The sequence below is a fragment of the Cherax quadricarinatus genome, chromosome 60 (genome assembly GCF_038502225.1).
Source record: "Cherax quadricarinatus isolate ZL_2023a chromosome 60, ASM3850222v1, whole genome shotgun sequence".
NCBI lineage: Eukaryota > Metazoa > Arthropoda > Malacostraca > Decapoda > Parastacidae > Cherax > Cherax quadricarinatus.
Window position 1 is genome coordinate 17,400,531 of NC_091351.1, and position 15,105 is coordinate 17,415,635.

Here is a 15,105-nt window from a genome sequence, read left to right on the forward strand (position 1 = left end):
AGCATTGATCCTGATACCAACCTCTTATCTAATGACTTAAATGAATCAAACAGTAACTGTAATTACTACACAGCAGAACAATCAAAGGCACTTCTCAGATCCAACAACATAACTCTCTTTAACTACAATATCAGATCTTTAAGCAAACATTACGATGCCCTCATAGCATTACTAAATTCCCTGCATGCCAGTATATCCATCATTACTCTCACCAAAACCTGGCTAAAGCCTGATACTACAGATGTCTATGCCATTCCTGGTTACACAGCCATACACAACTATAGGCCAGATCAACAAGGGGGTGGCACAGCTATACTACTCAGACCAACTAGAATGTATCACTAATACTTGCACAAGGGATGAACATGGGGAATATATAATAGCTAAATTCAAATCCAAATACCTACAAAAACCTCTCACAGTAATAAATATCTACAGAGTACCAGTCAAACATTAGCCGTTTGAGTGAAAACCTAGGAAGTATGATAACTGATGCACGCATGAACAAAGATCACTTACTACTCTCAGGTGACTTCAATATAAATCTCCTGCAAAACCAAGACCCACACATTACTGAATTCACAAACACTATGAGTAACTGCATGTTGCTACCAACAGTAACAAAACCTACAAGAGTTACAGAGACTAGTGTTTCCCTACTTGACCACATCTGGACCAACACCATACCCCCCTTAAGATCAGGCATAATCACAGATAATACCACAGACCATTACCCTACCTTCCTCATAACAAACCTTGGCAAATTACCCCTAGACACTACTAAAGTCACTTTCAGACTTCACAATGAGGCAGCTATCAATAACTTCACAGCAGCAGTGACAAACATTGACTGGCACACTGAGCTAGAAATCTATACAGATATTGATGAATGTATTAATAATTTTCTAAAAAAGACCTAATACCTCTATAACAAGCACTGCCCTAAAAAAACTAAACAGATGACTGCAAAGAGACTGAACAGTCCCTGGCTAACACCCAGTATCCTCAAATCCATAAATACAAAGCACCTACAGTGGACCCCTGGTTAACGATATTTTTTCATTCCAGAAGTATGTTCAGGTGCCAGTACTGACCGAATTTGTTCCCATAAGGAATATTGTGAAGTAGATTAGTCCATTTCAGACCCCCAAACATACACGTACAAACGCACTTACATAAATACACTTACATAATTGGTCGCATTGGGAGGTGATCGTTATGCGGGGGTCCACTGTATATGAAAAACAGTACAGAATGGGCCACATAACCAGAGACCAAACAAAATGTTACTCGTCAATCCTAACCAGCCTAATAAGAAGGGCTCAAAAATTGTATTATGAGAACAGATTAACCAACTTACGAGGTGACATAAAAAAGACTTGGAAAACCCTATCAGAAATACCAGGAACAAAAAAGATAACACGAAATAGCGAAATTGAATTAACAAAACCAGATGAACCCCAATTCCCACCTACTGAAACAGCAAACAGACTCGATTTCTTCTTCACTATCGGAAAAAAACCTTGCCGATGAAATCCCAAGCTCAGATACCCCACTCAATGACTACCTCACTGGCAACTACCCGAACACAATGTTCCTAGCTCCGACTAACCCAACTGAAGTCTCCCTTATTATCAACACACTAGAAAACAAGACAGGAAATTTAAATACCTTACCACCCATTATATACAAAAGTGTCACAGGTGCTATCACCAATCATTGCAACACTCTTTAACAAATCCATTGAATCCTCTACCTTTCCTACAGTTCTCAAAATAGCAAGGGTCACCCCGATCCATAAAGGAGGAGACCACACAGACTTGAATAACTATAGGCCAATATCCAACTTACACCCTCTTTCTAAAATCTTTGAAAAATTAATCCATAAGTTTATCTATTCCTACCTCATCTCCCACAACATACTCAACCCCTGTCAATTTGGGTTCAGGCCTAATAAAAATACTAATGATGCTATTATCCACATTTTTTATTTTATTATTATCACACTGGCCGATTCCCACCAAGGCAGGGTGGCCCGAAAAAGAAAAACTTTCACCATCATTCACTCCATCACTGTCTTGCCAGAAGGGTGCTTTACACTACAGTTTTTAAACTGCAACATTAACACCCCTCCTTCAGAGTGCAGGCACTGTACTTCCCATCTCCAGGACTCAAGTCCGGCCTGCCAGTTTCCCTGAACCCCTTCATAATTGTTACTTTGCTCACACTCCAACAGCACGTCAAGTATTAAAAACCATTTGTCTCCATTCACTCCTATCAAACACGCTCACGCATGCCTGCTGGAAGTCCAAGCCCCTCGCACACAAAACCTCCTTTACCCCCTCCCTCCAACCTTTTCTAGGCCGACCCCTACCCCGCCTTCCTTCCACTACAGACTGATACACTCTTGAAGTCACTCTGTTTCGCTCCATTCTCTCTACATGTCCGAACCACCTCAACAACCCTTCCTCAGCCCTCTGGACAACAGTTTTTGTAATCCCGCACCTCCTCCTAACTTCCAAACTACGAATTCTCTGCATTATATTCACACCACACATTGCCCTCAGACATGACGTCTCCACTGCCTCCAGCCTTCTCGCTGCAACATTCATCACCAATGCTTCACACCCATATAAGAGCGTTGGTAAAACTATACTCTCATACATTCCCCTCTTTGCCTCCAAGAACAAAGTTCTTTGTCTCCACAGACTCCTAAGTGCACCACTCTCCCTTTTCCCCTCATCAATTCTATGATTCACCTCATCTTTCATAGACCCATCCACTGACACGTCCACTCCCAAATATCTGAATACATTCACCTCCTCCATACTCTCTCCCTCCAATCTGATATCCAATCTTTCATCACCTAATCTTTTTATCCTCATAACCTTACTCTTTCCTGTATTCACTTTTAATTTTCTTCTTTTGCACACCCTACCAAATTCATCCACCAATCTCTGCAACTTCTCTTCAGAATCTCCCAAGAGCAGAGTGTCATCAGCAAAGAGCAACTGTGACAACTCCCACTTTATGTGTGATTCTTTATCTTTTAACTCCACGTCTCTTGCCAAGAGCCACGCATTTACTTCTCTTACAACCCCATCTATAAATATATTAAACAACCACGGTGACATCACACATCCTTGTCCAAGGCCTACTTTTACTGGGAAATAATTTCCCTCTTTCCTACATACTCTAACTTGAGCCTCACTATCCTCATAAAAACTCTTCACTGCTTTCAGTAACCTTACACCTGCAACATCTGCCACATTGCCCCATTGCCCCCCTATCCACCCTGTCATACGCCTTTTTCAAATCCATAAATGCCACAAAGACCTCTTTAGCCTTATCTAAATACTGTTCACTTGTATGTTTCACTGTACACACCTGGTCCACACACCCCCTACCTTTCCTAAAGCCTCCTTGTTCATCTGCTATCCTATTCTCCGTCTTACTCTTAATTCTTTCAATAATAACTACCATACACTTTACCAGGTATACTCAACAGACTTACCCCACTATAATTTTTGCACTCTCTTCTGTCCCCTTTGCCTTCATACAAAGGAACTATGCATGCTCTCTGCCAATCCCTAGGTACTTTACCCTCTTCCATACATTTATTAAATAATTGCATCAACCACTCCAAAACTATATCCCCACCTGCTTTTAACATTTCTATCTTTATCCCATCAATCCCGGTTGCCTTACCCCCTTTCATTTTACCTACTGCCTCACGAACTTCCCCCACACTCACAACTGGCTCTTCCTCACTCCTACAAGATGTTATTCCTCCATGCCCTATACACGAAATCACAGCTTCCCTATCTTCATCAACATTTAACAATTCCTCAAAATATTCCCTCCATCTTCCCAATACCTCTAACTCTCCATTTAATAACTCTCCTCTCCTATTTTTAACTGACAAATCCATTTGTTCTCTAGGCTTCCTTAACTTGTTAATCTCACTCCAAAACTTTTTCTTATTTTCAACAAAATTTGTTAACATCTCACCCACTCTCTCATTTGCTCTCTTTTTACATTGCTTCACCACTCTCTTAACCTCTCTCTTTTTCTCCATATACTCTTCCCTCCTTGCATTGCTTTTACTTTGTAAAAACTTCTCATATGCTAACTTTTTCTCCATTACTACTCTCTTTACATCATCATTCCACCAATCGCTCCTCTTCCCTCCCGCACCCACTTTCCTGTAACCACAAACTTCTGCTGAACACTCTGACACTACATTTTTAAACCTACCCCATACCTCTTCGACCCCATTCCCTATGGTCTCTTTATCCACATGCTAGAACATATTTATACAGCAATAGAGAAAAAAGAAGTCCCACTGGGGATCTTCATTGACTTACGTAAAGCTTTCGATACAGTTGACCACAACTTGCTCCACATAAAATTGTCGCACTATGGTATAAGAGGGCACTCCCTCAACTACCTAAAATCATACCTCAGCAACAGAAGCCAATATGTGTACACAAATGGGGTAAACTCTTCTGCACAGCCAATTACAGTTGGTGTCCCACAGGAAAGTGTCCTAGGCCCTCTTCTCTTTCTCATATACATAAATGACCCACCAAATGCATCGCAACTACTCAACACACTATTTGCAGATGACACTACATACGTCTACTCTCACCCGAGCCCAGTCATGCTAGTCAATACTGTAAATACCGAATTACAGAAAATATCAACCTGGATGAGGACCAACAAACTTACTCTAAACATTGACAAAACCTACTACATTCAGTTTGGTAACAGAGCTGCAGATGTGTCTCTTAACATAATGATAAATGGATCACCTATCACAAAACTCAAAGAGGGAAAATTCCTAGAAATCCACCTTGATAATAGACTCAAATTTCAAACACATATACAACAAATTTCCAAGACCGTAGGCATACTATCGAAGATACGGTACTATGTTCCACACTCAGCCCTCCTGGCCCTATATCACTCACTTATTTACCCCTATCTCACCTATGGAATTTGTGCATGGGGCTCAACAACAATAAATCATCTCAGACCACTAATCACCCAACAAAATGCTGCAATCAGAATGATAACAAATTCCCACTACAGACAGCACACTCCACCAATATTCAAAACACTAAACCTACTCACAATACAAAACATCCATACTTATTACTGCACCTACTACATACATAGAACACTTAACTCTGACATAAACCCTCCCCTCAAACATCTCCTTGCCAACCTCAACAGAACACATGGCCATAACACAAGACACAGATCACTCTTTGATGTTCCTCGTGTCCATCGCACGCTATACAAAAATTCAATGCACATAAAAGGCCCTAAAATCTGGAATTCATTACCTGTGAATATAAAAGAAACACTGTCTGTTTATAAATTCAAGTCTCTTCTCAAAAATCACTTACTCACCCACAACTAAATAAATACTGAATAATTGTATCTCATAAATTGTATCTCATATATGTATCTCATTATTGTATTATTGTTTCATTATTGTTTTTGTAATACTCATTTGAGCTTGTTATCTGTTTACAATAATGTTTTACCACTGAATACTTCATTGCTTAGTTAATCTTAAGTTAATTTTAAGCCTGCCCGTAATGCTATGCATTCAAGTGGCTTTGGCATGCTGCATTTAACTGTATTCTTTTGTACTTCACTGTATCATGTTCAAATTAATAAATAAATAAATAAATATGATAGCCTCAGATACATCGTTAGAGCTACTGGAATGCTCTAAGCACAGACGACAGTAGTTTCTGGAAATATGCCTAACTTTCCTTAAGTCATCTGACATAGGTACATTATCAGCACAAAAACACAGCATTTTCAAGGCAAAAACTTAATTTTAGGGAGGATTCTTTGATGATCCATCAGTTATTGTGTGTGAGATATGTTAACCCTTAAACTGTCCACACACAGATGTACATGCACGTGCACGTGCGCAGCGCTCCGAACGTATCGACGTTTTATTTTTCATTCCTTCAAATTTGGCTCAATAGGCCTGATTCGCCTAGACATGAAAGAATGGGTCTGTGCACTTAGTGTGCGCAGTATTAAACAAATCTGGGAGAACTTAGTACCTTGTGGGGGCACCAGTTCAATTGAGCACCAGCAAGAGCAAATAGCATGGCAAACACCAGTGATTCATTGATGTCATGTCATATTAACACTTGCATTTTAAGAGGAAAGTAAAAATAGGTTAGATAAATGCATGAGTAGGTGTGGGTGGGTGTGAGCTGGACGTAACTAGCTTGCACTACTAGGTCAGATGCTGTGCTCCTTCTTTCAGTGAATGTGACCTGACTAGGTGGGTCATTGGTCTAAGCCGAGGAAGGAGGGTGACATGGACCTGCCTTGTATGAGCCAGTAGGCCTGCTGCAGTGTTCCTTCTTTATGTTCTTATGTATTTGTCTGACTGGCTGGCCGGCTGGCTGGCTGGCTGGCTGGCTGGCTGGCTGGCTGGCTGGCTAGCTTTGGCTGTTTCTGCCTTTCTATATCTCTGTCTATCTATATATCTGTCTAACTGTATCTCTCACATGTACTACTCATAAATACAGTTATTATAGATAATGTAAATTACCTAGGATAACCCAAAAATTCCAGACCAAGTGCTATACAGTGTTTGTAGATTTTTTTTTTTTTTCAACAAGTCGGCCATCTCCCACCAAGGCAGGGTGACCCAAAAAAGAAAGAAAATCCCCAAAAAGAAAATACTTTCATCATCATTCAACACTTTCACCACACTCACACATTATCACTGTTTTTGCAGAGGTGCTCAGAATACAACAGTTTAGAAGCATACACACATAAAGATACACAACATATCCCTCCAAACTGCCAATATCCCAAACCCCTCCTTTAAAGTGCAGGCATTGTACTTCCCATTTCCAGGACTCAAGTCCGACTATATGAAAATAACCGGTTTCCCTGAATCCCTTCACTAAATATTACCCTGCTCACACTCCAACAGATCGTCAGGTCCCAAGTACCATTCGTCTCCATTCACTCATATCTAACACGCTCACACACGCTTGCTGGAAATCCAAGCCCCTTGCCCACAAAACCTCCTTTACCCCCTCTCTCCAACCCTTTCGAGGATGACCCCTACCCCTCCTTCCTTCCCCTATAGATTTATATGCTTTCCATGTCATTCTACTTTGATCCATTCTCTCTAAATGACCAAACCACCTCAACAACCCCTCTTCTGCCCTCTGACTAATACTTTTATTAACTCCACACCTTTTCCTAATTTCCACACTCCGAATTTTCTGCATAATATTTACACCACACGTTGCCCTTAAACAGGACATTTCCACTGCCTCCAACCGTCTCCTCGCTGCTGCATTTACCACCCAAGCTTCACACCCATATAAGAGTGTTGGTACTACTATACTTTCATACATTCCCTTCTTTGCCTCCATAGATAACGTTTTTTGACTCCACATATACCTGAACGCACCACTCACCTTTTTTCCCTCATCAATTCTATGATTAACCTCATAAATCCTCATAAACTTCATAAATCCATCCGCTGACACGTCAACTCCCAAGTATCTGAAAACATTCACTTCTTCCATACTCCTCCTCCCCAATTTGATATCCAATTTTTCTTTATCTAAATCATTTGATACCCTCATTACCTTACTCTTTTCTATGTTCACTTTCAACTTTCTACCTTTACACACATTCCCAAACTCATCCACTAACCTTTGCAATTTTTCTTTAGAATCTCCCATAAGCACAGTATCATCAGCAAAAAGTAACTGTGTCAATTCCCATTTTGAATTTGATTCCCCAAAATTTAATCCCACCCCTCTCCCGAACACCCTAGCATTTACTTTCTTTACAACATCTATTAATATATTAAACAACCATGGTGACATTACACATCCCTGTCTAAGACTTACTTTTACCGGGAAGTAGTCTCCCTCTCTTCTACACACCCTAACCTGAGCCTCACTATCCTCATAAAAACTCTTTACAGCATTTAATAACTTACCACCTATTCCATATACTTGCAACATCTGCCACATTGCTCTTCTATCCACTCTATCATATGTCTTTTCTAAATCCATAAATGCAATAAAAACTTCCCTACCTTTATCTAAATACTGTTCACATATATGCTTCAATGTAAACACTTGATCTACACATCCCCTACCCACTCTGAAACCTCCTTGCTCATCCGCAATCCTACATTCTGTCTTACCTCTAATTCTTTCAATTACAGTGGTCCCTCGTTTTTCGTAATTAATCCATTCCTGGAGGAGCTACTATAAACGAAATTTACGATTTGCGAATCAATTTGCCCCATATGAAATAATGTAAATACAATTAATCCATTCCTGACACCCAGAAGTATTAAAACAAAAAATTTTTTTACATGAAATATACATGTAGTACATAAACAATACAATGGGAAATGATGAATGAAACATTAACAGCATAACACTTACCTTTATTGGAGATTCTTCTTAGTGTATGGGAGACTGGAGGAGGAGAGAGATTGGATTGTTTACAGTTTGGAAGGGGAATTCCCTTCCAGCAACACCTCAGGTACCAACTGCTTCTCTGGGGTTGCTTCTCTTCTCTGTTTCTTAATGCCACTAGGACCACCTTGAGAGTCACTCTAGTCCTGTCTCACAAAGTAACTGTGGAGAGAGCTCTGTTTCTGGCATCTCTTTAACACTTCCCTAAAATGGCCCAAGACTTTGTCACTGTACATATTTCTCACCTTCTTTACCACAGGCTTGGCACTGGGAGCTTTCTTTGGAGCCATGGTAGCTTATTTAGTACTTGCAAGCACTAAAATGTGTGGAATATTATGAAATATTTCGTAGGAGCACTTGAGGGGACCTTCACTCACTGGTAAACAATGCCAGACTGGCTGGGTAGAGAGGCCTCCCCGGCTCACACCGTGTGTACGCGTCCCGGACGAACTACTATTTGCGAGTCAACCTATGAAAAGCGAGTCCATGTTTATATGAAAATACCCCTATGATTAGCGAAATTTACGATTGCCGAGAACTACGAAAAGTGAGGGACCACTGTATAACCCTACCATACACTTTTCCTGATATACTCAGTAAACTTATTCCTCTATAATTTTTACAGTCTCTTTTGTCCCCTTTCCCTTTATATAAAGGGACTATACATGCTCTCCGCCAATCCCTAGGTACCTTCCCCTCTTTCATACATTTATTAAACAAAAGTACCAACCACTCCAACACTATATCCCCCCCTGCTTTTAACATTTCTGTCATGATCCCATCAGTTCCAGCTGCTTTACCCCTTTCATTCTACGTAATGCCTCACATACCTCCCCCACACTTACATTCTGCTCTTCTTCACTCCTAAAAGATGGTATACCTCCCTGACCAGTGCATGAAATTACTGCCTCTCTTTCTTCCTTAACATTTAAAAGTTCCTCAAAATATTCTCGCCATCTACCTAATACCTCCATCTCCCCATCTACTAACTCCCCTACTCTGTTTTTAACTGACAAATCCATACTTTCCCTAGGCTTTCTAAACTTGTTTAACTCACTCTAAAATTTTTTTCTTATTTTCATTAAAATTTCTTGACAGTGCCTCTCCCACTCTATCATCTGTGTTTGTAGATATAAGACATAAATAAATATGATGCAAGTAATAGCAGTGTCACTTGCTCAGCAATCAGGGAGCAGCCCATAAACCACAAACCAACAGGTTTACTAGCCGCTCCCTGAGACAGAGACAAGCAGATGGAAAGACAGACACACACAAGCAGATAGAACGACAGACAAGCAGAACTAGACAGACAGACAGACAGACTGACAGACAGATATACAGAGACATATTTATGCACAAGAGTAAAAACATATAAAGGCAAGGTTCCCCCCTCCAGCAGCGCACATTCATCAAATGTCATTTATCTGATGCAACACTTCTGCAAGTGGCAGGACTGGATGTTGCCATCAGGAGAGCATCCAGAGCCAACTTTGCGATTTTATATCTCAGTAAGTACTGGTCCTAAAAAATTTTTGGGGGGGTCTTATACCACACAGAAAATTGTCCTATTTAATTTAATCCTTAAACTGTCCATATGTAGATCTACATTCACGCTCGTAGCGCTCGGACCTTGATTTTCCCCATTTGAAAGCAGGTAAAAAAAACGTAGATCTACGTTCGGAGCCCCCCACACACGTGGACGTAGATCTATGTTTAGACAGTTTAAGCCGCACTAGTACAGCTTACGTGCCAGTGTTTTTTATGTACTAGTACGCATAAATTCAAGCGCCTTCAAATCTCGCAGGAAAAGGCAGGTAGGCCTAGATGTGAGAGAATGAGTCTGCGTGGTCGGTGCGTGAGGTAAAAAAAAAATCTGGGACCCAGTGGCGCATTGTGGGAATGCGATTTTAGTAGACCTTATTCACCATGCCTCGTGGTAAGAAGCTCCTCAATCCTCAGCGAATTGGGACACTTTTATTCCCCAGTGACAGTTCTAATACAGATGGAAGTGCCGGTGAAGATGAGTTTCAAGGTTCTGGTGAGGTTGTGACCAAAACTAATGACCATAATATCGGTAATAGTGAGGAAAACACAGACGACCCTCAGCCTTCCACCTCTGATGCTGGGCCGTGTTGTTCACGTTGAGATGTACCAGAATCAATGAGGAAACTCCAATTTTCAGAAATCCAGGACTCAGATGTGAGCATTGGTGATGATAGTGATAGTGAATATGAACTACAAGCTCTTGAAAGCAGTTCCAGTAGCGATAGTGAAGTGGAATATTCTCCAGTGAAGCGTCAGTATATATGGCGATATATGCGCTCTGGTAGTGTGCCATATGCTATTCCAAGGGGAAGGAGTACATCTCGGAGTACATCTCGTGGCTGTACAACAGGAACAGACAGTGAAAATGACAATGATAGTGTTGCAATTGGGATGGAAAATGTGCATGGTGGTGGCAGTGGTGGTGCCGGCCGTGAGGCACCAGCAGTGGGTCATGCTGCCACCCACGCCACTGCCACCGATGCCGCTGCCTCAGCTGGTCTACAACAAAGGCCACCATCCCCCACCCACCCACCCACCCACCACACCAGCCTCCACAACCACAGCCTCCACAACCACAACCTCCACAACCACAACCTCCACAACCACAACCACCTGTCAATGTCCAGTACCCACCAGCAGACCGCAACTGGGATTGGCAGGAAGCTGTCAATTTTGTTCCAAATCCCCACCAGTTTGATGAAAGCCAAAGTAGAATACAGCCATGTTGTACACTGGGGAACAATGCCACTGATCTAGAATGTTTCGAGTTATTCTTTGACGAACCCCTGATGGAAATTACTGTCAGGGAAAGCAACAGATACTACAAGTACACCATGGCAAACACATTACTTTCACCAAAATCACATCTACACCAGTGGAAGGAGACAACTGTGGTTGAGATGTATCTTTTCTTTGCCACAATAATGCTTATGCCACATGTATATAAGCACAGAGTGAAATCATACTGGTCAACAGACTGCCTCATTGCAACCCCAGGTTTCAGTGATATAATGGGAGTGAATCGATTTGTGTTACTGTTACGTATGCTTCACTTCTCAGACAAAACCAGGCCTGACAGAAAGGACAGGTTATATAAGATTAGGGGTGTGTTTGTGTATCTGAAAGAGAAATTCAACATGTATTTTTATCCCTTTAGGAAGCTTGTAATTGATGAGTCTTTGATTCTGTTCAAAGGAAGACTCTCTTTCAAGCAGTACATACCAAGCAAGAGGAAACGCTTTGGTATAAAGTTGTTTGTGCTTTGTGATTGTCACAGTGGTCTGGTATTGGATATTATTGTGTACACTGGAAGTTATACATTACAAAATACCAAGAAGTTATTGGGCATCTCTGGTGATGTGGTTAGAACAATGATAGAACCATACCTTGGTAAGGGGCATATATTATATACTGATAACTGGTACACAAGCCCCTCACTCAGTGATTTTTTGCGAGTGAACATGACAGATGTGTGTGGCACAGTGCGTGCAAATCGTAAGCATATGCCCAGGTTTGACGCTGGCACTCATAGAGGTGAGGTGCAGGTGTTTGCTGCCAATGACATCATGGCATTTCGGTGGCATGACAAACGAGATGTCACACTGTTGTCATCAGTTCACCCTAATGAAATGGCAGACACTGGCAAGCAGCACAGAGAAAGCAATGATCCCATTCTAAAACCTACAGCTGTAATTGATTACACCCTCAATATGCACTCAGTGGACAAATGAGACATGCAGATTGGGTTTGCTGATTGTGTTCACAAGAGTTATAAGTGGTACATAAAACTGTTTTTTCACCTTCTGAACATTTCCATGCACAATGCTTATAATATGTATAAGATGAGGACCAGAAACAAACCATCATATAGCGAATTCTGTTTGTCTGTCATCAGACAAATAGTATTCAAGTACCAAGGATCAACACCTGCAATAGACCGCCCACTAAACAATCAACAACTACCTTCTCGTCTGAAGCATGGTGATCACTTCCTAGTAAAACTGCCTGCTACTGCTTTCAAGAAAAAGGCTCAGAAGAGGTGTTACGTCTGTGCACATACAAAAAAACACCCAAAACAACGCAGAGACACTCGTTTTATGTGTGAGGAGTGTAAAACACCACTGTGCATGACACCATGTTTCTAAGACTTCCACAGGCTGCAGAACTTCTAGAAACATTCCCTGTGACTGTATATGTGCATATAAAATATAGAAACATAGTAATAAACCACATTTTATATCGTTTGTGTGTGAAAACAACAATTATAAACAATATAAGGACACCAGTGTTTGTGGAGTTATTGTGTAGAAAATAAAGAGAAAAACTTATAAAATAGTGCTAATACAGTGGACCCTCGCCTAATGCTATTAATCCGTTCCTGAGAGCTCAACGTTAGGCGAAATGATCGTTAGCTGAATTAACTTTCCCCATAAGAAATAATGGAAATTAAATTAATCTGTTCCTGATACCCTAAAGTATGAACAAAAAACAATTTTTACCACATGAAATATTAATTTTAATACACACAAACTGAAGAAGACATGCACAGTTACATGACACTTACCTTTATTGAAGATCTGGTGATGACTGATAGGATGGGAGGAGGGGAGACTGTGGATGGTGTTAATGTTTAGAAGGGGAATTCCCTTCCATTAGGACTTGAGGTGGCAAGCCCTTTTCCGGGGTTACTTCCCTTCTTCTTTTAATGCCACTAGGACCAGCTTGAGAGTCACTGGACCACTGTCGCACAACATATCTGTCCATAGAGCTCTGTACCTCCCGTTCCTTTATGACATTCCTAAAGTGTTTCATAACATTGTCAGTGTAATAGTCACCAGCACGGCTTGCAACAGCTGTGTGAGGGTGATTTTCATCAAAAATGGTTTGCACTTTAAGCCACATTGCACACATTTCCTAAATCTTTGAAGTAGGCAACTTATTCAATTTCTCTATCCCCTCCTCCGAAGCAGTTTCCTCAGGTCTGGCCTCTTGCTGTTGAAGATGATCCAGCAGCTCATCAGTGGTTAGTTCATCATTGTCCTCCTCCACCAACTCTTCCACATCCTCCCCACTAACCTCCAACCCCAAGGACTTCCCCAATGTCACAATGGATTCCTGAACTGGCATAGGATTCCCAGGGTTAGCCTCAAACCCTTCAAAATCCCTTTTGTCTACACATTCTGGCCACAGTTTCTTCCAAGCAGAGTTCAAGGTCCTCTTAGTCACTTCCTCCCAAGCCTTACCTATAATGTTTACACAATTGAGGATGCTAAAGTGATCTCTCCAAAACTCTCTTAGAATGAATTGAGTTTCTGAGGTCACTACAAAGCACCTTTCAAACATAGGTTTTGTGTAGTTTTTTTTTAAGTTTGCAATGACCTGCTGGTCCATGGGCTGCAGGAGAGGAGTGGTATTAGGAGGCAAAAACTTGACCTTAATGAAGCTCATTTCTGCAGAAAGTCGCACTGCCACGTCTGAAGGATGACCAGGAGCATTGTCTAATACCAGGAGGCACTTAAGGTCTAATTTCTTTTCAATTAGGTAATTTTTAACAATGGGGGCAAATGCATGGTGTAACCAGTCATAGAAAAAGTCTCTAGTGACCCATGCTTTACTGTTTGCCCTCCACAACACACACAAATTAGCCTTGAGGACATTGTTTTTCCTGAACACTCTGGGAGTTTCAGAGTGATATACCAATAAAGGCTTCACTTTGCAATCACCACTAGCATTAGCACACATCAACAGAGTAAGCCTGTCTTTCATAGGCTTACGTCCTGAGAGTGCCTTTTCCTCCTGAGTAATGTAGGTCCTGCTTGGCATTTTCTTCCAAAACAGGCCTGTTTCGTCACAATTAAACACTTGTTCAGGTTTCAGTCCTTCACTGTCTGTGTACTCCTTGAATTCCTGCACATATTTTTCAGCCGCTTTGTGGTCCGAACTGGCAGCCTCACCATGCCTTATCACACTATGTATGCCACTACGATTCTTAAATCTTTCAAACCAACCTTTGCTGGCCTTAAATTCACTTACATCACCACTAGTTGCAGGCATTTTTCTAATTAAATCCTCATGCAACTTCCTAGCCTTTTCACATATGATCGCTTGAGAGATGCTATCTCCTGCTATCTGTTTTTCGTTTATCCACACCAATAACAGTCTCTCAACATCTTCTAGCACTTGCGACCTCTGTTTCGAAAACAAAGTTGCACCTTTGGCAAGAACAGCTTCCTTGATTGCCGTTTCCTTGGCCACAATACATAGTAGCGATGGTTGATTGGGGGTTTTGTGTACAACCTGGCCAGCTCGGAGACACGCACTCCACTTTCATACTTAACAATCATCTCTTTCTTCATATCCATAATAATTCTCACCCCTTTTTGCTGTAGGGTTGGCACTAGAAGCTTTCTTGGGGCCCATGGTGACTTATTTTGCAGGTGCAATCACTAAAAAGGCTGTGATAATATGAAATGTTCCGATTGTATGCTTGGAAGCGACCGTGGTGGCTGGCTGGCTTGTAAACACTGGCACCCACGGAACAAGTGAGGCAGGCTCAGGC

General features: G+C 41.3%; 1 protein-coding gene across 4 annotated transcripts in view; it reads right to left on the reverse strand.

Moving 5' to 3' along the window:
- The window catches only part of LOC128694411 (OTU domain-containing protein 3), a 255,633-nt gene that overhangs the window by 104,648 nt on the left and 135,880 nt on the right, over window positions 1–15,105 (reverse strand). The gene's annotated exons all lie outside the window — the stretch shown is intronic.